Genomic DNA, 21,743 nt, shown 5'->3' with positions numbered 1-21,743 from the left:
GCCCCTGACCGGCTGGGAATCTCTCCTCATGTACCATATTCAAAAATATGAAGCATATTTATCTTCCTCTAATGTGCCCATGTTCTCACTCATGTCTTGGCCTTTGTTATCAATTGAATGGGTTCAGTTATAAAAACCAAAAAGTCCTCATTGAGTGATTTAAAGGTAATATTCCTTTCAAGTCTTAGGTGTGAAGTCCAAATAGCTCTTTTTAATGGAAAAAAGAATCAAGCAGCCTTTTTAAGACCAACTCATACTTCAATCTTTTCATAAGACAGGAACAATGCATTTGATTACAATTACTAATTGTATAGTATTTGTCCAGAGTAGTGCTGTTCAGTAGAACATTCCATAATGACATGAATGCTCTCTACCTGCACTGTGCAGTCAAGTATCTGCATGTGGCTTTTGGACACTTGAAGTCTAGCTATTGTGATCAAGAAAAGGAATTTGAATTGTATTTAATCTTCAATTTAAAGAGCCAATGTAGTTAGTCACTTTCCTATTGCATAGTGCAAATCTAAGGAAGTATAGGAAAAACAACTTAAGAAAACACTGATAAGAGGCAGCAGCATATGTATAAAAAAAAATTCAGTTCATTCCTTACACCCTTGCTTCTATTCTAGTCATGGAAAGTCCATATACTCTCTTTACTTGACCTTTTATATCCCCTGATGAAAAACAAGCCATGTTTAGTTTAGAGCACCTTATCTTAGCAAAGTTAATTACTATTTCAAATAAATAATGATGTAGAAAAGACACCATTTTTTTCTCAACATTTTTTTAAGATACTTGTATTGGGGGAAAATCTGGTTGAGTTGGGATATAATTTAAAACAGCACTGCACATTACAAAATCATGGATTTGATGGTTAATTTTATGTATCTTATTGGAGAGTGTTATGTGGTGAAATTAACCTTTAAATCTGTAAACTTTGAGTAACTACATTGCCTTCCATAGTGTGGGTGGGCCTTATCTAATCAGTCAAAGGCCAGAATAGAACAAAACATTGGCCTCCCTAAGCAGAAGGGAGAGACCTTTCCTGGGTCTCTGACTGTTGACATTTAGACTGTAACTGCATAATCGGGTCTCCTGTGTCTTAAGCCAGCTCCCACACACTGCAACTTTGAATTTGTCAGTCTCCATTATTGTGTGAGCCAATTAATATAAGATAAATCCCTCTCTCGATGGATAGATATATAGATGCATAGGAAGATAGATAGATATACATATACATCCTACTGGAGCTATTTCTCTGGAGAACCCTAATGCAATGGACTTTTAACACTTAAAATTTTCATTGGTGTGCCTTCTTCGATATTACCCTTCGATGTTTTCCTATCACCTGGGTGACTGTAGGCTTTCACCAGAGAAATTAACAACAACAAAAACAAAATTATGGAAAAAGAAAAAAGTTTTAACTTCATGAAAAGATATTCAACAGAGGAAATATAAATCACAGTACACTCAACAATGTATAATATTCACATAGCCATGATAAGGTAAACACTGATTACTGATTTAACTACAAATTATGATTTCCATATTGAGTGGAAGAAAAAGAATAGCAAGAATGCAAGGAAACTAACTCTTCCTCAGCCATAAAAGGAAGTCAATAGGTATTGTACAAAGATACAAATTAAGAAATAAAGGCGTTAAAGAAGTGCTTGTCACTGGGGATTAACAGTAGAGGGTGTGATTTTCAATATTATGTATTTTTAAATTTTATGTCCATATTACTTTGATAAATATATGTTATATGAAAGAAAAAATAGGGAGGGTAGTCAATGGAGAGAAAAATGCAGCAGTCTATGAATCTAGTAAAATGGAATGTTACAATATGCCTGATGGAGCAATTATCCTAAAACCTAATCTTATTATAATTGCTGAATATATATGTAAAGCGTACTCTCTATGTAGAAATGGATTAAATGAGTTCTTTAGTTTGTAATCTCAAGCCATGGACTCTTCAGGCTGGAAAGAGCCATAGAGATCATGTATTCATTTCTCATTGCTCTTTCTTTTCCATCTACCATTTCCTTTATATCACAAAGAGGTGGAAATGTGGAGATGTTACAGAACAGGGAAGGGGTATGCCACAGATTCTGTCATGCTTACCTGTCTGCAATTCGTCAAGTGGGGCTAGCCAAAGTAGAGAATCTTAAATCTATGAGGAAAAATCAAATGATTTGCTTGATAAAGTATTATTAAAGTAAAAACGAAAGTTAGACTTTCTTATTAACTACATTTTTAAGCCCACTATTTTAAATATCAACAAATTTGAGTCATCCTCATTTTAAAGTCTTCCACATATTTTCATGAAACTTAAGACCTTTAGGTCTTCAAAAATGGGGCTAGATTAGACAAATTAAGATGAATACCCACAACAGTTAACATAGCAGTCTTTCTTTTACCCTAGAGTAAGAAATGTTCAGAATTGGACTCTCTGGAACACGATGATGCATTTCTTTATCCTAAGAGATCTCTGACAAACTGTGCTTCCAGCTGTTTTTATCATTAGACTAAGGAAATAATAGTCTTTCACTCCCAGAAGCATTTGTGTGTGTGCGTGTGTGTGTGTGTGTGTGTGTGTGTGTGTGTGTGATATCATGGCTACTCATTTATCTTTCTTTCCAGTTGTAGTCAGATATACTAACGTTATTATGGCATTACAAGTACACTAATAAATATTTTTGTAGGGTTTTCATCTTATTTCTCTTGCCTTTCTGCAGGGAAATCCTACTGCCTGCATTATACACCTATAGAAGAACACTAAGCAGGCCCTTGGCTTTGAGACTGCCCACATCCTCAAACAAGCATTTGGGGCAGAAATGAGGCATTGGATGTGGATTAGTTAAGGACACTCTCTACTCTGGAGCTGAGAAATCGGTGACAATTAGAAAGAATGACTGTTAAGGCGTTACTAGATTCAAGATATAAGGATGAAGACAACAAAGGTTCCAAGTAAGGTGGAGATAAAGAAGATATGCTGTTGTTAAAGATGCAAATCAATCTATAAGATTAGATTACTAAAATATAATTTTCAACAATTTCTGTACATAGAAAATATTGAGATTTCCAAAGAAATTTCTTATTCATTATCTCATCATATCTTAAAACATCAATGAATCTTTTGAGGTGAGATATTGTCACTGAGCCAAAAGGCTTGGAAGGGATGAAAATTGACAACAGCTGGTTGGGTTGTATGTGCCAGGAGTGAAGAGATGCCTGACAAATTGCTTAACTATAAATCTGGAAGACAAATGTTGTAAGTTGACACAGAAAAATTTGAATTAAAAAATTTATGGAAAGTATAAGAATATGAAGTTTCCTGCCTTCCATGGTCACAGTGGATCTGAGTGATAGAAATATAGACCTCTCATGGATTTTTTTGATATGTTCCAAAGGAGGTTTGGCCTTTAAAAATATTAGATTTATTTGGTATCTTGTATTTGTACTGTTGATAAAGTACATTCCTAGACTAAATTACTAAAACTTAAAGTACTAATTATGCAGTTTAAAATTTTAATTAAGGTATGAAGAAAATTACATAATGTGGCTATAGAAATAAAAATTCTCAATTTTCTGTTTGAGTTTCTATCTTGATCAAAGGCTGTGGTCCTCCCTTTTTAAAAGTTTATCTTTTTGGCAATGAAGACCTTGAAGGACTTGTTAGACATCCCATTCTTATCCCAGTAATTCTGCACCTGCTCATTAAAGATCTCCTGGAATCCCTTGTGGTGTCATGGAGACTACATTATGCTCTGGTGTGAGCTTAAGAGAAATTCTAAACAGAAGGTTGCAATGTTGATTTCTTCACCAGCAGAGAATTTTAAAAAGTCATTAATGGCATCATGTAGATTACCTTCCTGGAGAAATTTACGCACAAACATTAATTAGAAGAGCATAGAATTTTAAAACCTAGCTTTAAGTTCATTGTTAAACACCCTATAGCTTAAAAGCATAAACACCCAGGCCAACTGGATGTTGTGGCTATTGTCTGAATTAAGTAGAAGCGAGCCACTCTACTAGCAGTGTGAAACTCAGGGAGCTGACAGGTAATCACTGGCTATTTTTAGAATCTTTGTTCTATGATTTATCTTCTTCTTGCTTGCATTGTAAATTGAGCTGTATTTGAACTACACTATTGTACACAGAGGAGTCACCCAGTTGACATAAAACAAAATAAATATATTTCTGCCACTGCAGCAGTTTTGGAGGGTGCACTTGAATTTTTATAAAATGACAATAAATTTATCACGAAGACCGACATCTTGAAGTTTCACTACGCGACTTTCTAGTTATTGGTAAAATATTTCAGACTGAGAAAAAGCAGACAGACTTAGTAAAATGTTGTATTATGTGCCATATATGCTAAACTGCTGTACTATATACAAAATGCTGTATGGAATTCTATTAAGATGCTAACAATGAGAATAAATGTTGGCCTAATAATAATAATAATAATAATAATCACCACTAATTGAAAAGTTACAATGCACTCAGAAATATACTGGGTTTTAAACAGTATATCTTCCTAGAAGATAATTTATTAACACTAACTATATATGTTTTGTGGTCTTACTGTTGAATGCTTATTTGATCAGAGTACCTGCAGAAATAGATGGTACACTCAAATGGGTAGCTGAGGGGGGCTCCTGGGTGGCTTGGTTGGTTAAGCGTCTGACTTCGGCTCAGGTCATGATCTCATGGTCCGTGAGTTCGAGCCCCGCGTCGGGGGGCTCTGTGCTGACAGCTCAGAGCCCGGAGCCTGTTTCGGATTCTGTGTCTCCCTCTCTCTCTGCCCCTCCCCTGTTCATGCTCTGTCTCTCTCTGTCTCAAAAATAAGTAAACGTTAAAAAAAAAATTAAAAAAAAAAAGAAAAAAAAAGAAAAAAAAAGAAAAAAAATGGGTAGCTGAGGTAATTCTGATGAAGGGCAGATTACAAGGCTTTAGAAAGGGTTGAAGAAACCAAAGGAAGAGTATGAGAGTATAAGAATTAAAACAAAAGACTTGTCTCCTAAGAAGCAAAGACAGGAAGCAGTTACCAAAACCTGGAGATCCTACAACCTTTGGAAAGGAATTATGGGGCAGCCCTGGCCTTCACTGGACAGATATAGCCACTATTGGTGTGCTGCAAGAGAAATGAATATCCAACCTAAATACCCTTTCTCTTCCAATCCTCTGAAAGTATTTCCCAGTTGGCAAACTTCTGAGTGTAAGCCAGAGGACGAGAGTCCAGATATACAATCTGTAGAGGCCAGCCTCCCATAGCACAGAACAGGCAAGAAAAAAACTTGGGGGTAGATCTGGTGTAGCAAATGAAGACTATCTAGCACTGTGTTCCTGGTATTCTTTTAGGTTCAGTGATATTACATGTAAACACAGAAAAACACCTGCAAGCAAGGAGCATACATTCTAATGTGACAATGCATATAAATAAATATATATAGTACATATCAAGATGGTAAGGGATATGGAGACACATAAGGCACTAAAAGAACAGAGTAAAGAATAGGAAGTACAGAAGTTGGGGAGAGGGGTTTTAAATTTTAAATAGGGTGGTTAGGGAAGGTCTTACTGAGGAAGTGAGCCAAGACCCATCTCCCTATTTGGCAATCTAGGGAGTACATATTTCAAGTAGAGGGATCAGCAAGCGTGAATCCCTAGGTGGGAACATGATAGGATGTTAGTGAAGTAGTAAAGGAGCAAAAGAAAGCCAGTGTGGTTGCTGAGAAACACTAAGGGGGAGCATGGAGTGGAATATGGCTGGCAAAGTAGTAGAAGCCTTGAAGGTCATGTAAAGAAATCCTGTTTTATTCTCAAAGCAAAGAGTAGTCCTTGAAGAATTGAAAGAAGAAGTTGATGTAATTTCCAGATATACATCCCAGAAAGATCATTCCAGCTGTAGTAAGAAGAAGTGAAAGGGATGTGTTGGTATGAGATGGTGAGGAAAGGGTGAGGAGGAAAAATGTAGGTGGTCCAGGTTGTTGCAGTCATGTAGATGTCAAATGATGGCAGTTTGGATAAAGATGGTGACATTACAGATGGATGGAAGCAAAAGCATTCAAAAGATATTTAAGACATAAAAGTAACAATTCATGGTAAAGCACTGGATATGGAAGGTTGTTTGGGAGAGGGAGGTGAGCTGTGTGCTACTTTTCATAAGACAGATATGATTGGCAAAGGATCATGCTTGGCTTTAGTTCAGCTTCAGATAGATTGAGGTTTTTTATCAGACACCCAGGAAAAGTTGTCAGGCAAACTATTGGTTTTGCTTTGGAGCTTAGAGAATAGGCCTGCATTAGATGCACAAATATGTGACTCATGTATCCATCACCCTTCATGTGGTAACACACACACACACACACACACGCACGCACACACACACACCATATGCGGAGTGGGGCATAGATGTAATTGGGTTGAGAATGTGGATGGAGTGATTAGAGACAGCGGTATAGAACGAAGTTTTGAAGAGCTTTTTTTTGAATAGCTTCAAATTTGATAGCAGATAGAGATGAAAAATCTTGAAAAGGAAGGGAGAAAAAAAGGCATATATATGTGTGTATATATATATATATATATATATATATATGCCTAAAATACGTATAAGTATAATTAAAAATGCATGACCTCATACTAGAATGAACTATACTTAATGTTATAATTATCAACCAGGCATGGGTAGTTACAAAACTACAACTAATATAAGGCTGTATCTATAGATGTGTTCAAATACTAATGTTATTTTCTCCTCAGTATTTTCAGAAAATTACCTCTTTTCTTCACGTCTACAAGTTTTCATCATAATCCTTGGTTGATTTTCTTTTCTAATATATTTTTAATTTTAATTCCAGTGTAGTTAACATACAGTGTTATATTAATTTCATGTGTACAATATAGTGATTCAGCAGTTTCATATATTACTCAGTGCTTGTCCAGACAAGCGCTTTTACTTCTTTTGAGTGTACCCTCAAGTGGAATTGTTAGATCCTATGGCAGTTCAACATTTAATTTTTTTAGTAATTGCCATACTGTTTTCCACAGCAGCTGCACCATTTTACATTCCCAAGAATGCACAAGGCTTCCAATTTCTTCACATCCTTACAAACACTTGTTAGTTTCTGTTTCTCTTGGTAGTAGCCATTCTAATGGATGTGGGGTGTTATCTCATTGAGGTTTTGATTTGGATTTCCTAATGATTTTTTAAATTTAAATTTTACTTAGTCAACATACAATGTAATATTGGTTTCAGGAGCAGAATTCAGTGATTCATTTTACTCCTGCAACCATTCTGGAGAACAGTATGGAGGTTCCTCAAAACACTAAAAATAGAACTACCCTAAAACCCAGTAGTTGCACTATTAGGTATTTACCCAAAGGATACAAAAATACAGATTTGAAAGGGTGCATGTCTCCCAATGTTCACAGAAGTATTATCAACAATAGCCAACCTATGGAGAGAGCCCAAATGTCCACCAACTGATGAATGGATAAAGAAGATGTGATGTATATATATACAATGGAATATTACTCAGTCATCAAAAAGAATGAAATCTTGCCATTTGCAATGACAGGGATGGAGCTAGAATGTATTATGCTAAGTGAAATAAGTCTGTCATAGAAAGACAAATACCATATGATTTCACTCAAATGTGGAAATTAAGAAACAAAAAAGATGAACATATAGGAAGCAGGGGGCGGGAGGGGGGGAGAAGAGAGGGAAACAAACTACAAGAGACTCTTTTTTTTCCCAGACATTTCCAAATATTTGTTCTGAACCTAAATATTCATTCTTTTCTTTTGTAAAAATACTATATTGCATACCTAGAACCAATATTAAACTATATATGTTAACTAACTGGAATTTAAATAAAAACTTTAAAAAAACCCACATATTCCAATGTCTTCAATTCCAGCATTTTGGTTCCAGCATATCTAAGAAAAGCATTTGGATTCCAGAATTTGGATTCCAGCATATCTAAGAAAAGGTAACCTGAAATTTCGTCCTTTCCTTGTTCAAAAATAATGCTCATTTTTTTTCTTCTTACCTTTTCCAAGGGATCTCCCAGACCTATTGTCCTTTAAATAGTCTACTGACAAATTTCCCTGTGCACTTTCAACCAGCTTAAAAAATAAGACAGCTCAAGAAGCAGTAAGTATAAAATTTTAAGCCAAGAGAGACTAGAGCCTTTTGGAACATAAACTACATATCAATCATAAAAGAGAGAAGAGAACAATTTATGCATAGATTTTCTTCACTGAATTGCCTGAAATAATATTTTGTCATGCAATGGTTGTTTGCACTTTGATTTACAATTTATGGTTCTGCCAACCCTCCCGCAAGGTAACCCTGGTAGTTCCTTTCTACTTAACAGAAAGGTTTATTCCTTTTTTTCAACAGGTGGGCCTCTCATTGTCCCTCATCATCTATAACAAAATACTGGCTGCTTATTCACCCTGGGATAAAGAGTCCTCAAATCCTTTTGCCTATTATATGGAAGCCTTAGTTTTATGGAAACATAATTCTTTGAACTTAAACAAAATGTACAATGAACCAAATTCTCTACAGATTAATCATAAGGTTAACTTTGAAATAGTAATAAGTTACTTGCCCCTAAATGCCTTCAGAGCACAAAGTATAGAGTGCATTACTGTTTTTATGAAATCTTCATTTCAAGTTCAATAACTAGAATATTGATATGGTTGACTAAGATAGCGTTCCTTAATATTCCCTTAAGTTCAACAAAACTTTAGGCCAGTTTCTTCCTCTGTATAGTTCCATGACCTCGCATCTTAGGATATTTACTTTAGAAACCTTGAAACTGTAAATTCTTGCTCTGCCCTTTGAGTTATAAATCTTCTACAATCAATGAATGCTTTCTCAAGGACTTGGAAGTCATCCTTTGAAATGTAATCCTCAAGAAAAATAATACCCCTATCTCCCAGTTTCTGTGGGAGGGTCAGAATCTAACTTCTATAAATGTCAGTCAAAAGACACAAATGCCCAATTCATTAACTGAACCCTCCACTCCACACAGTGTACTTCAGTACCTTTCTGCTTTTCCACCTTTGTTTCTGTGGAGTGGAGTTTAATATTATTTCTCTATTACAGTGATCTCTCTCTTCTATTGCAATAGTCTTAAATAAAGGTGACCTTGCTTGTATAACTGGTTTGTTACAAGTTCTCTTTCAGTGAAAATTATGCAAACATTTGGCTCAAATGGACAGAGATTCAATCCTGATTTATAATCTAACTTTCATTCACTCAGTTAAGCAGCACAGATACAAAATTAAATAAGACTGTGAGGCTTAACATTTCTTGAACGAGTTCATTGGTTTCTCTCCATCTTAGTATATTTGAAAACAAAAAAAAAATACCATGATCCTGGTCCATATTGTTTCACACCCATGTCTTTTCTTTAAATTTTTTGTTTAAATTCTTGCCACATCCATGATCTAGTTTTAAAAATTATTCAATGTCATTTTCTCATGGATACCTTGATTTTAGAACTTTATAAATTATTATAGAAATTAAAAATTAAGTCATTGTAACCTCTTTTGTATTTCAAGTAGCTAAAACTATTAAAAACAAAGGTGAACATGTTATTAAAAAGTTGAGCAAATAAAAGAGAAAGTACAACATGCTCAGGAAAAGGACACATTTTAGTGCACTCTAAAATACAGATATAGTGATCAAATATTTTAAAAATGTAACATAACAGTAATTCCACTTAGGGCAATGGGCAATTTTTTTCACCTTTATTGAGGCATAATCGACATAAAGTTGTAAGAAATGGAAAGTGTACATTGTGATGATTTGATGTATGTACACATTGTGAAAGGATTCATCCCATCTGTATAAGTAACACATGCATCATCTCACATATTTATCTTTGTGTGTATGCTTGTGAACATTAAAGTTTTACCCTCTAAGCAATTTTCGATTATATAATACAGGGTTAACAACTATAGTTACCATGTCATACATTAGATCCTCAGAACTTACTCATCTTATAATTGAACCATTGAACTCATCTTATAATTCTACAAACCTCTCCCTCTTTCCCCTTACCCCCTATCCCCTGGCAACCACTTTTCTACTGTTTCTATGAGTTGGACTTTTTATTTACTTTCCACATATAAGTGGCATGCTGTAGTACTGGTCTTTCTCTGTCTGGTTTATTTCACTTAGCATAATGTTTTCAAGTTTCATCCATGTTATCATGTTATTCACAACAGCCAAAATATGGAAGCAATAGCCAATTTATGAATTATACAAACAAATTTGAAAGATATTGTCTGTATTATGAAAGTTCTGAAGACCTTGTAAAATTTCACCTTATATTACCTGAACTTATTCAAAATCAGAATCAGATCTTTAGTGGTATAAACATTCAGGTTAATATTTTCTCCATCACTTCTCCTTGCCTCCCCAACCAACAACCATTCTCTGCCCTGCTCTGTGCTCTTGCAGTCTGAACTCTGTGGGACGGAAGACTCTTTCACCTCTGACAGCTGGACTACAGGGATGGAAGACACCAGCAGGGGTTAGAAGATGGTGCTTTCCCTTCAGGCATGTTTTCTACACAGCTCTACCTTCTCCCATAGACCCTTCCCAGAGCTTGTTCTCACAGGTTTTAGCATCACTGTTCCAATTTCCTGCTGTCTCTGCAGTCCCAGGTGACACTGACTTCCATAAATCCCTTAGGCTTCACCATCCCTTGGTTTCATTCACCCTGAACTCACCTCTATAAATAGTTCAGGCATTAAACTTTCATCAGTTAACTTCTTGGAGGATCCCATCAGTTTCCTGCCTGATATATACAGGATGTATCATACTGAGGCTACATATGAACTGAGTTCAAGTTCCTATCCTGAACATTTGGGAAGGGTGGAAATTAACATTACATTTTAAAATAAGGCCCATTTTTCTCCTTTCTCTTCAAAGACAGTAAAATATAACTTCACAGGTAACTTCATGTTCTCTTTATAAATTTGCATTAATAATATTTCCAACATATGCAATAGTAGGGTAAAATAAATTTTCATGACTCCCATCATCCAGTTTCAAAAATCATGACTATTTTGCTATATACTTATTTCAATCTATTTTACTTGCCTTTTGTGGGTGGAAGGGGGGTAGGGGTAGGGGTAGGGCTGAAACATTTTATTTTATTTTCAATTTTTTTCATTTTATTTATTTTAGAGAGAGAGACATTATGTGTGTGGAGAGGTGGGAGGGTGGGCAGAAAGAATCCCAAGCAAGCTCCATGCCTAGCATGAGTTTCAGTGTGGGGATCAATCCCACGACCCTGGTATCGTGATCTGAACTGAAATCAAGAGTCAGACACTCAACTGACTAAGTCACCCAGGTGCCCCAGGGCTGAAGAATTTTAAAGCTAAGCCCAGGCAGCAAGTCATTTTTATTTCAATATACATCAAAGGCAAATTAAATCAAAACCATAATGTCATTATAATTACACATAATTAACAAAATTAGCAATACTTTTTTTTATTATCAGCTAAAATGTCCTTGTCTCAAAATGTCTTTTTACATTTCCTTAGTTTGAATGAGAATGGATTCCAAACAGTCCACTTTTGTATTTGGTTATTGTATTCCTCCCCACCCTTCCCTCTCTCCCTTCCTCCCCTCCTTCCCTCTCTTCACTGTTTTTAAATATAGATAAGTGTCCCTCCTCCCATTCTATTTTTCACATCATTGCCTTTTTGAAAAAAAGTAGATCAGTAATCCTATTGATGATCCACAGTCAAGATTTGGCTGATTATTTCTTGAGGTGTTGCACAATACATTCCATTAGACTGGATATAAATTCTTTTTCATTTCTTTTTAAAAATATATTTATTTATTTTGAGAGAAAGAGAGAGAGCATGAATGGGGAATGGGCAGAGAGAGACAGAGATAGAGAATGCCAATCCCTCTGACAGTTCAGAGCCCGATGTGGGGTTGGAACTCACGAACTGTTAGATGGTGACCTGAGCCAGTGAACTATTGGGACCTCATCAAGATAAAAACTTCTGCACTGCAAAGGAAACAATCAACAAAACTAAAAGGCAACCAACAGAATGGGAAAAGATATTTGCAAAAAACATATCGGATAAAGGGTTAGTATCCAAAATCTACAAAGAACTTACCAAACTCAACCTGAGCCAAAACCAAAAGTCAGATGCTTAACTGAATGAGCTACCCAGGCTCCCTGGATATAAGTTCTTAAAGACAATTCAATTCAAGTACTTTTTCTTTCTTTTTCACAAGAGCATCCTATACGTAATCCTTTGTACTTTATATTGCATCCCTTTGGAGGCACACATTGATTGTCTTGCTTCAGTGATACCGGTTGATATGTGGTTTCAGACGGTAACATCTTGATTCCTTCAGTGCAAAGTTCTCCATTAGTTTCACCGAATGGTTTTAGCATCCATTATTGAACATTTCCTAAATCAGTCCTTTTGTATGTGGTAGCAAAACAGTTATTTTCTAATTGTCATTCCTTCTGCCTTTATTAGCTGTAATTATTCTCCGTAAAAGAACTTTTCTCCAACAACTGCTAGTATCTTTTTGTTACCATAAGTTACAGTTTATGTTGAAAAGGTAGAATAATTGCATAATTATTTCTTTTTAAATTATCAATTATTAGAGTTATTGGTATGCTATCTATTTCCAGTGATATGCACTGAGTTTTATTTCCTTTTCCTCTCCTTTTTTTTTTAAAAAAAAGTGCTACACGAAATTCATGGTCTTTAATACTCATAATGTTTTAATCAAAATCAGTTTTTTTCCTGAGACTCACACTGCCCCATCTTCAGTCAGTGACAGTACCTGTGAAGTTTTGATATCACCTTGTTAGTTTTTTACAGCTTATTTTCTAGCACAACATGATGTCCTAGGCTCCTCTTCTACATTTTCTAACCCAAACTTGAAATCAGCCATGTTTTCAAGGAGTCCTCCTATCTTTTGATGGGAAATGATATTACAGACCAATACTTAGAGCTAGCAGGGTTCAATACTATTATGCTGTCTTTGCCTCTAGATCTTTGCAATCAGTAGAGATGGGCAATATGTAAATTTTCAAAAGGAAAGTTAAAGTGATCTTACTATTTCCCATGAACAGTAGAATTATAGGGTTTTCCTTAGCTTCTTTGCTTTAATTCCTCCATCATTTTACTTTGTGCTGAAAATGTTTGTTACCAACAAATAATATGTTACAAAAGATAACACTTATTTACTTTCTCCTACAATACACATGTCACGTTTATAATTTTAGGACCAATTCAATGCATATCTTTCAGGAAAAGAGAGTTCTTAGGAGAAAACAAAAACACACCTGATTTTATTTTGGTCAATAATTTATTTAAAAAAACCTCACACTTCCAGCTATAATGGAGTAACTGGTATTGTAACTATCCTCCACCATAAATAATTATAAAACTAGACAAAATCCATGAGTCACGGTCTCACTGAACTAAGCGTCACAGACTGAAGTTAGGGTTTCAAGGTTGATGAGGATTCAGAAGTCTGTGTGCGGGTTCCTTATGAGTCTTGGATCAATGGCTGGGCTGCAAAGGCAAAGGGAAACACCTAAGCTGCTTGGCTGAAAGAGGAGAATGTTTTTGGAAGGCCATCACTCAAGTGAGACCCCTTAAAGTTCAAATCTTAAGAGGACAGACCATGCATAGAATAAGACCACACTCGAGGAGTGGAAATAAAATTGAAATAAACTGTCCAAAGGAAAAAAAAAATGGAATTAAAGGGATCCCCCTGCCAGAACAAAGCTTGGTAGTCCCCTTTCAAAAAAGTTAACATAATCCAGACTCCTTTTAATTATGCACCATCCATAATATTCAACATAAAATAATTTATCTAAATATTTCTGATTGTTATCACTGTGTTTTTAAAAAACAACAGCCCATCCCTATGTATTGTATAACCCTTTTTTTGAAAACTTCCCTTTTGAGCAAGTATAAACTTTTAACATTTTCGAAGACCTGTTCTGTCTTTGCTACTGGTTTCCATTGTTGAAAAGGAGAAGAGGGGTAGAATTATATATAATATCAGTATGCTTCTTTGTATTTTTGTTTTGACTTCCAATGAAATTATTCTATATTCTATTAACTTTATATATGACAGAGTCCCTTTTGATGATCTACATATTTCTGATTTTTGACAGAGATGTATTAATATTCATAATAATTAGGCAAAGAAGAACAGAAGTTTCTTTTCTCTAATTTATAAAGATTTTTCAAGTATTATTTAATCTCCTGTATAAGGATAGCATAAAATATTTATCTCCTAACACTGAAGAAGAAAAAGCAGAGAAACTCAATATGTTATGTACTTAACAGTAAGAAAAGGAAAATATTAATCACTCACAGTCAATTATTTTTGTTAATGCAAAGCTGTTGATTTATAAATGATCATGTATACTAATAGAATGGCAAAATACACAACTCATTTTTCTTATTGTAAACAAATAAAAAAGAATTACTGATATTCAGCACCATCTGGGTGGTTACATTCTGACACTGCGCTGTTTTTAAAATGCAAGATATATCACCTGTAATGCAAAACTTTGTGAAGACAGTGCTAAGTGTTTGACATTAAACATACGGTGCATTGTCAATTAAAAAATTATAAGAAATTATTGCGCATCAGAATTATGTAGCAAAATGGAGGAGTTAACAAATTATGACAAATTTTGAACTGTAAAAAAAGGAGAAACTGCTGAGGAAGAAATACATATATGTCTGGAGGTGATGGTCAGCCCAGTTCATGGTAATTGTGAATATATTTTCCATGATGGAAGCCAGGCACGCCAGCAGATGTACCAGAAAGGGTACCTTCCCAAGGTGCTGGGTAGCAGAAAACCCAGCACCCTGAGTTCCTGAGCTTCTCTTCTGTTTCCTGTGTACACCATCATTGACTTTTCCATTTCTTCAATCAACTCTCTGAGCTGTTTTGTAGAGTATCACGACTAAAGAATGAGGAACTTTATTTTAACAAACATAAAACACTGTAGGCAAGGGGGTGAAGGGGAGTGGGAGGTACAGGCTTCCAGTTATGGAATGAATAAGTCACGGGATGAAAGGCACAACATAGAGAATGCCATCAGTGCTATTGTTATAGTGTTGTCTAGTGACAACTGTAGTTACACTTGTGGTGAACATAACATGTAGAGTTGTAGAAACACTATATTGTATACCTGAAACTAATGTAACACTGTGTGTAAACTATAATTTAAAAATTATTTTAAGAAGGGGAAAAATTAATAAAAAATAAAACTGTAAAAGTACATATTAGCTTCTAAGTGCACTCTCTTTGGCATTGTCTGTTAAGTACTACCAGAATACCATGTGGTCTTAAATCCTTGAAAACTAAAAAAAAAAAAGTAAGCTTATAATAATTGCTTCAAACTATTATCATAAAATTCACAGCCTAGGATTTTTAAAACATAGTAGTATTAGTTTTTCATTAAAATGAAATGGAGTTTCTTGCATGTGATTTTTCAATTACTTAGGCAGTAATGAGTTATGGAAAAAACATGGAATCTAAAGTCAGCCAGATTTCCATTTTAAATTCTGACTTTTTAATTTCTAGCAGTGGGTCATTTAAACAAATAGTTTAATCACTCTGTTTCTCAGTTTACTTATTTGTAAAACAATCACACTAATGCCTTTATTTCAAGAGTTTTGTGAGGATAAAAACTGCATAAGTAAAATTTCTCGAGTGCCTGGAATGTGGTATATATTCTCTAAATGTTAGTATCCTTTCTTTTCTTTTCTTTTTTTTTGTTATTCTCTCATGAAGCAAGAAAAGTTCAAAAATCATACTTTTTTTCTGAATTTTCAGAGAATGGGAACTTGAGAGAGGTATTCAGATCCTATTACACAACTTTTCATTCTCTCACTATAATATGCCTCAATCTACTACACTATAGTCATCATTTCCTCTGTCTCACCTACCATTTTAAGAAATGAACAGAGGTGCCTGGGTGGCTTAGTCCCTTAAGTGCCAACTCCTGATTTCAGCTTAGGTCATAATGTCACAGTTCATGCATACGAGTCCCATGTTGGGCTCTGCACTGAGCTTGGACCTTGCTTGGGATTTTCTCTCTTTCTCTCTCTCTCTCTCTCAATCTCTCTCTCCCTCTTTGCCCCCTCCCCTGCTCGATCTCACTCTCTCTCTCTAAAAATAAAATTAAAAAAATAAAAAAAAAAGAAATGAACAACTTGTATTTCTAAATGCCACTTGTGCCCTGCATTTATGTGCTTTTTCATAGTCTAGAGTTTTGCTTCCAAAATTTCCCTCTTTCTCTCTCTCATGTCCTCCTTTTCTCCTGGGTTATCTTTCATGCTGTTTTTTTTTTCTTTTGTTTTAAGAAACAAAAACAAATTTCTCTTGCCTCACATTCTCATTCTGCACCATTTTTTTCCCTATAAGCAGAAGTAAAAATTTGCTATACTTGCTATACTCTAACTCCAGGCTTTGCCAAATTCAAAATTTTTTTTTATCTCCTACCTTCAGATATCCAGCACCACATAAATTATTCATTTTTATTCCAGTGTGATTGTTTAAAAGGTTTTCTAAAAGGAAACTAAAATTTGTCTTCTCAATCCATACTAATTTCTCTTTGAAAAACATCCTACTTAAAATTTTAATGGGTAGACTTCATCTTATCTACATTCTAAAAACTAATTTTGAAGTACATAATGAAGGTCAGATAAGCACTGAAGAATTCATGTTCCATATTTTTCAAAGAAAGGAAAATAGAGGTGCCTGGTTGGCTCCATCAGGGGAGCACATGACTTTTGATCTCAGGGTCACAACTTTGAGCCCCACATTGGTTATAGAGACAACTCAAATAAATAAAATTAAAAAAAAAACAAAGAAAGGAAAATACAAATATTAATTAGGTACAATGGTTTTATATTAATCAAATTACTTTCATATGAAATTTTAACCAAAGGTTTTGTCAAAAACAATCATAAAATACACATGATTAATCTCTTTAAAAAATTAGTTTATCATTAACTAAATGAAGTAATAGGATAAGAAGGGGTGCCTGGGTGGCTCAGTCAGTTAAGCGTCTGACTTCAGCTCAGGTCATGATCTCACAGTTCATGGGTTTGAGCCCCACGTCGGGCTCTGTGCTGACAGCTCAGCACCTAGAGAGTCTGCTTTGGATTCTGTGTCCCCCTCTCTCTCTGCCCCTCCCCTGCTCATGCTCTGTCTCTGTCTCAAAAATAAATAAACATTAAAAACATTTTTTTAAAGAAATGAGGTAATAGGATAAGAAGACAACTAAAGGTTGTTCATAGTGTCCATCAGAACTTACTCAGTGGGATGAATCAGTCCACTTACCAGACTGACCAACTGGTCAAAGACAGTAGATACAGATACTTTCTGGGAGGTGTTAGGAATTCAAATAGGCATAATTGCTTTTAAATAATAAATATATCTCTTCTAGCCTGTAACTTCAGATGGCCTTTGTACTTCCAGATGATCTAAGGATTTGATGAAAAAGATGAACTTTTTCCTTTATTTTTATCATTCCCTTTATACCTCATTTACTCCTTCTATTCAAAATACAGTTGACCCTTAAACAACATGGGTTTGAACTGTGAAAGTTTACTTATATACAGATTTTTTTGGTAAATAAAATACAGTAATATAAATTTATTTTCCTTATGATTTTCTTAATAACACTTTTTTAATCTCTAGCTTATTTTATTGTAAGAGTAAAGTATATAATACATATAACATACAAAATATGTGTTAATTGACTATGTATGAATAAGGCCTCCAGTCAACAGTTATGAAGTTTAGGTGGAAACAAAGATTTTTTGCAAATTTTTTAACTATGTGGATAGTCAGTACCTTAATCCCCACATTGTTCAAGGTCCAAATGTATGATTATATAGTGGTAACTTTTACTACTTCTATAGAAAAATATAAAAAACTTACAGAAGATTTGAAATCATACTTTTACTTTCTGAATCAGATGTCTATTTTTATGTATGCCTATATTAAATATATATTATACATATATACATATTTATATAATATGTAAAAGAGAAACCAAAAAATAAGCCAACATATTTTAAAGGGGAGAAATAACTTCTTAAAATCAAATTCCCACTCTAGGTTTAGTGTAATATGAAAAGATAATCACATACAACATATTCCGGTTTTTAAAATATCAAATGCTTATATTATAATTCAAATTAAAATACACTATTTCTTAAATAGGGTTAGCTAAATACATATATATGAGTAGCATGTAGTTTTAAATTGTAAGATACTATTCCATTGCATTGGGACTCCCATTAGTTACATAGATAAAACTGCTGACAAACAGATTAGCATTAGTTTTCCTCTTTTTGTTCCTCCAGCTTCATTTATGATCTTGTCTTTGCCTTTCGTGTTCTGAATTTTCACTCTGATGCATCTGCAAATGTGTTGCTTTTTGTTTTCCCTAATTGTGTTGAGCTTTTGAATTCTGAATTAGTCTTTTATAAATTCAGTAAATCCTTGGCTAATATCATAGAGATCCTATTCTCCCTGGGAATTTCCTTTGCTATTTGGCTTAGATTTGAAGCAGCCAATGGTTTAACAGCTTGCACTTGCAAGCCAGTATGAACTGGCTCCAGCCAACTACTGAATGGACTTTTAAGTGACAGTATTTTTCTCTCTATATTCAAGCTAATTATTATACTCTTTTGACTTTTGATTTTATAGAGAAAAGCCTACTGTGAAAAATGACTGAGAAGGGGCCAAGATGGCAGAACAACATAGAAATTTTTTTTGCATCTCTGAAATATAGCTAGATCAACACTAAACCACCCTGCACACCTAGAAAACTGATTTGAGGATTAACACAACAATCTGCACAACCTGAACCACAGAACTCAGCAGGTATGTGGCATGGAGAGGTGAACTGGGGGAGAGAGAGGCCAAGGAGGGCAGGGAGCTGTTTTTGATTGCATAGAGGTTGCAGACAGGGGATGGGGGAGAGTATGAGAAAGCATCCCCATGTCTGAAAGCAGCTGGAGAGAAAAGAAAGAGTACTCATGGGAGTGAACAAAAAAAAGGGAGAAAGGAGAAAGGAGAGGGTTTAAAGTCCATTAAGACTCTATAAACAGGGGAAGAACTGAGTCTGAAACTCTGCAACTCAATACCTAGTGGTGCTCTGGTTAGAAGAGAAAATCCCCTGCAGCAGAGAAAGAGGTCCAAGGGTTCCTCAGGCCACATGGGGAGAGGCGGTTCCCTTGCTGGGAGGACATTTGGTAGGGGCTATGTGGCCTCTCCACAAGCAAAGGTCCCAATGGACCCTAGAGAACAACCACATTCGCTGGTGCTGGAAGAAGGATGTTAAATGGGAAGCGTGGTGCCAGATGGGTGTTGTGATTTTCCATAAACCCTGAAACATTGCTCTACACGATCATGTGAACTTTCTCTAGGGTGGGTTGGTACCCAGCTGCAGTCTCTGGGCATTGGCAGCAGCATGGTCCTGCGAACATCCTGGGTGCAGCTGGCACCTGGCCATTGCTCAGTGACACCCTCCCCCAGAAGGTCTGAGCGGGTCAAAGCTACAGTCCCTCAGAAGTGAGGGGTTGGGAAACACAGCCACATCTGAGATAAAACTCAAGAGGGAGGTGCCATCTGGCAAACTGATGACGTGGTCATGGACAATGTAAAAGTGGGGAGTGGGCAGAAGCCAGAGACAAAGGAGGGGTGTGTGATTGCTGGTCAGGGAGAGCAGAGTTCTGATACTAGAGACTGGGTAGCTGGGTGACGCCATTTTCACCCATCCCACGCATGCAGACACACACCTACAAGTTCCACAACAATCCACCCCAGCAAGCTAAGCAGCACCATCTAGTGGAGAACAGAGCTGTTACACTAAACACCACCCAACTGGGTGTTGCTTAGTTGGTCTCTGCCTGCTTAGTTTATGGATTATAAAGTGCTTCTTAGGTTGACTTCTAAGGGAAAACAATGTAATTTCAATCGTATTTCAGTCTGTTCACTGGTCCATCTATTCAATTTCTTTTCTTTTCCTGTTCTTTAAAAATTTTTTTAAAAATTTTTAATGTTTATTTATTTTTAAGAGAGAGAGACATAGCATGAGCAGGGGAGGGGCAGAGAGACACAGAATCTGAAGCAGGTTCCAGGCCCTGAGCCATCAGCACAGAGCCCAACATGGGCTTGACCTCACAAACCATGAGATCATGACCTGAGCCAAAGTTGGATGCTCAACCGAGCCACCCAGGCCCCCCTCAAAAATTTTTTTAATGTTTATTTATTTTTGAGAGAGAGACAGAGAGAGAGTGTGAGCAGGAGAGGGGCAGAGAAAGAGAGGGAAACACAGAATCCAAAACAGGACCCAGGCTCTGAGCTGTAAGCACAGAGCCCAATGTGGAGGTCAAACCCACGAGCCATGAGATTGTAAGCTGAGCTGAAGTTGGATGCTCAACCGACTGAGACATCCAGGCACTCCCTTCTTTTCTTATTCTTGAATACAGAAAGAGAAAAAGTTTATTTTTTTATTAATTTTTATCAAAAATATTTTCCTTTAAATTTTTTACTGTACTTTTTTTCTTTTCTGTAAAGTTTTCAAATTCTAATTTACTTCCATCATTTCATTTTATTCTATTTCATTGTATTCATTTTTTCAAATTTTCAAACGTTTTCCTTTTTTCTTTTTTCTTTTTTTTCTCTTTCTTTTCTTATCTTTCCCTTTTCTCACTAATCTATCAAGTTTCTTTCAACAACCTGACCAAAACACACCTATGATCTAGCATTTTATTTGATTTTTGGGTGGTTGTTTTAATTTTTAATGTTTTTTACCTTAATAATTTCTTATCTTCCTTCAAAATGACGGAATGAAGGAATTCACCCAAAAAGAAAGAGCAGGAAGAAATGACAGCTAGGGGCTTAATCAACACAGATACAAGCAAGATGTCTGAACCAGAATTTAGAATCACAATAATAAGTATACTATCTGGGGTTGAAAATTGATTAGAATCCCTTTCTGGAGAGAAAAAAGAAGTAAAAGCTAGTCAGGATGAAATAAAAAAAATGCTATAACTGAGCTGCAATCTCGAATGGATGCCATGGCGGCAAAGGGGGATGAGGAAGAGCAGCGAATCACTGATATAGAGGACAAATTTAAGGAGAATAATGAAACAAAAAAAAAAAAAAAAAAAGAGGGACACTGAAGCAAAAGAGCACAATTTAAGACTTAGAGAAATCAGTGACTCATTAAAAAGGAACATCAGAACCATACAGGTCCCAGAAGATGAAGAGAGAGAAAAAGGGGTAGAAAATTTATGTGAGCAAATCATAGCAGAAAACTTTCCTAACATGGGGAAAGACAGATATCAAAATCCAGGAAGCAGAGAGAACTCCCATTAGATTCAACAAAAACCGTCCATCAACAAGACCTATCATAGTCAAATTCACAAAATACTCAGGCAAGGAAAGAATCATGAAAACAGCAAGGGGAAAAAAATTCCTTAACCTACAAGGTAAGACAGGTCAGATTTGTATCACACCTATCCACAGAAACTAGGCAGGCCAGAAAGGAGTGGCAGGATATATTCAATGTGCTGAATCAGAAAAATATGCAGCCAAGAATTCTTTATCCAGCAAGGTTGTCATTCAAAATAGAAGGAGAGATTAAAAGTTTCCCAGACAAACAAAATTAAAGGAGTTCATG

The sequence above is a fragment of the Panthera pardus genome, unplaced genomic scaffold, assembly GCF_024362965.1.
Source record: "Panthera pardus isolate Hobbes unplaced genomic scaffold, ASM2436296v1 HiC_scaffold_6, whole genome shotgun sequence".
In the NCBI taxonomy this organism is placed as follows: domain Eukaryota; kingdom Metazoa; phylum Chordata; class Mammalia; order Carnivora; family Felidae; genus Panthera; species Panthera pardus.
The sequence above is the reverse complement of the archived record's forward strand: the minus strand, read 5'-3'. Positions refer to the sequence as shown.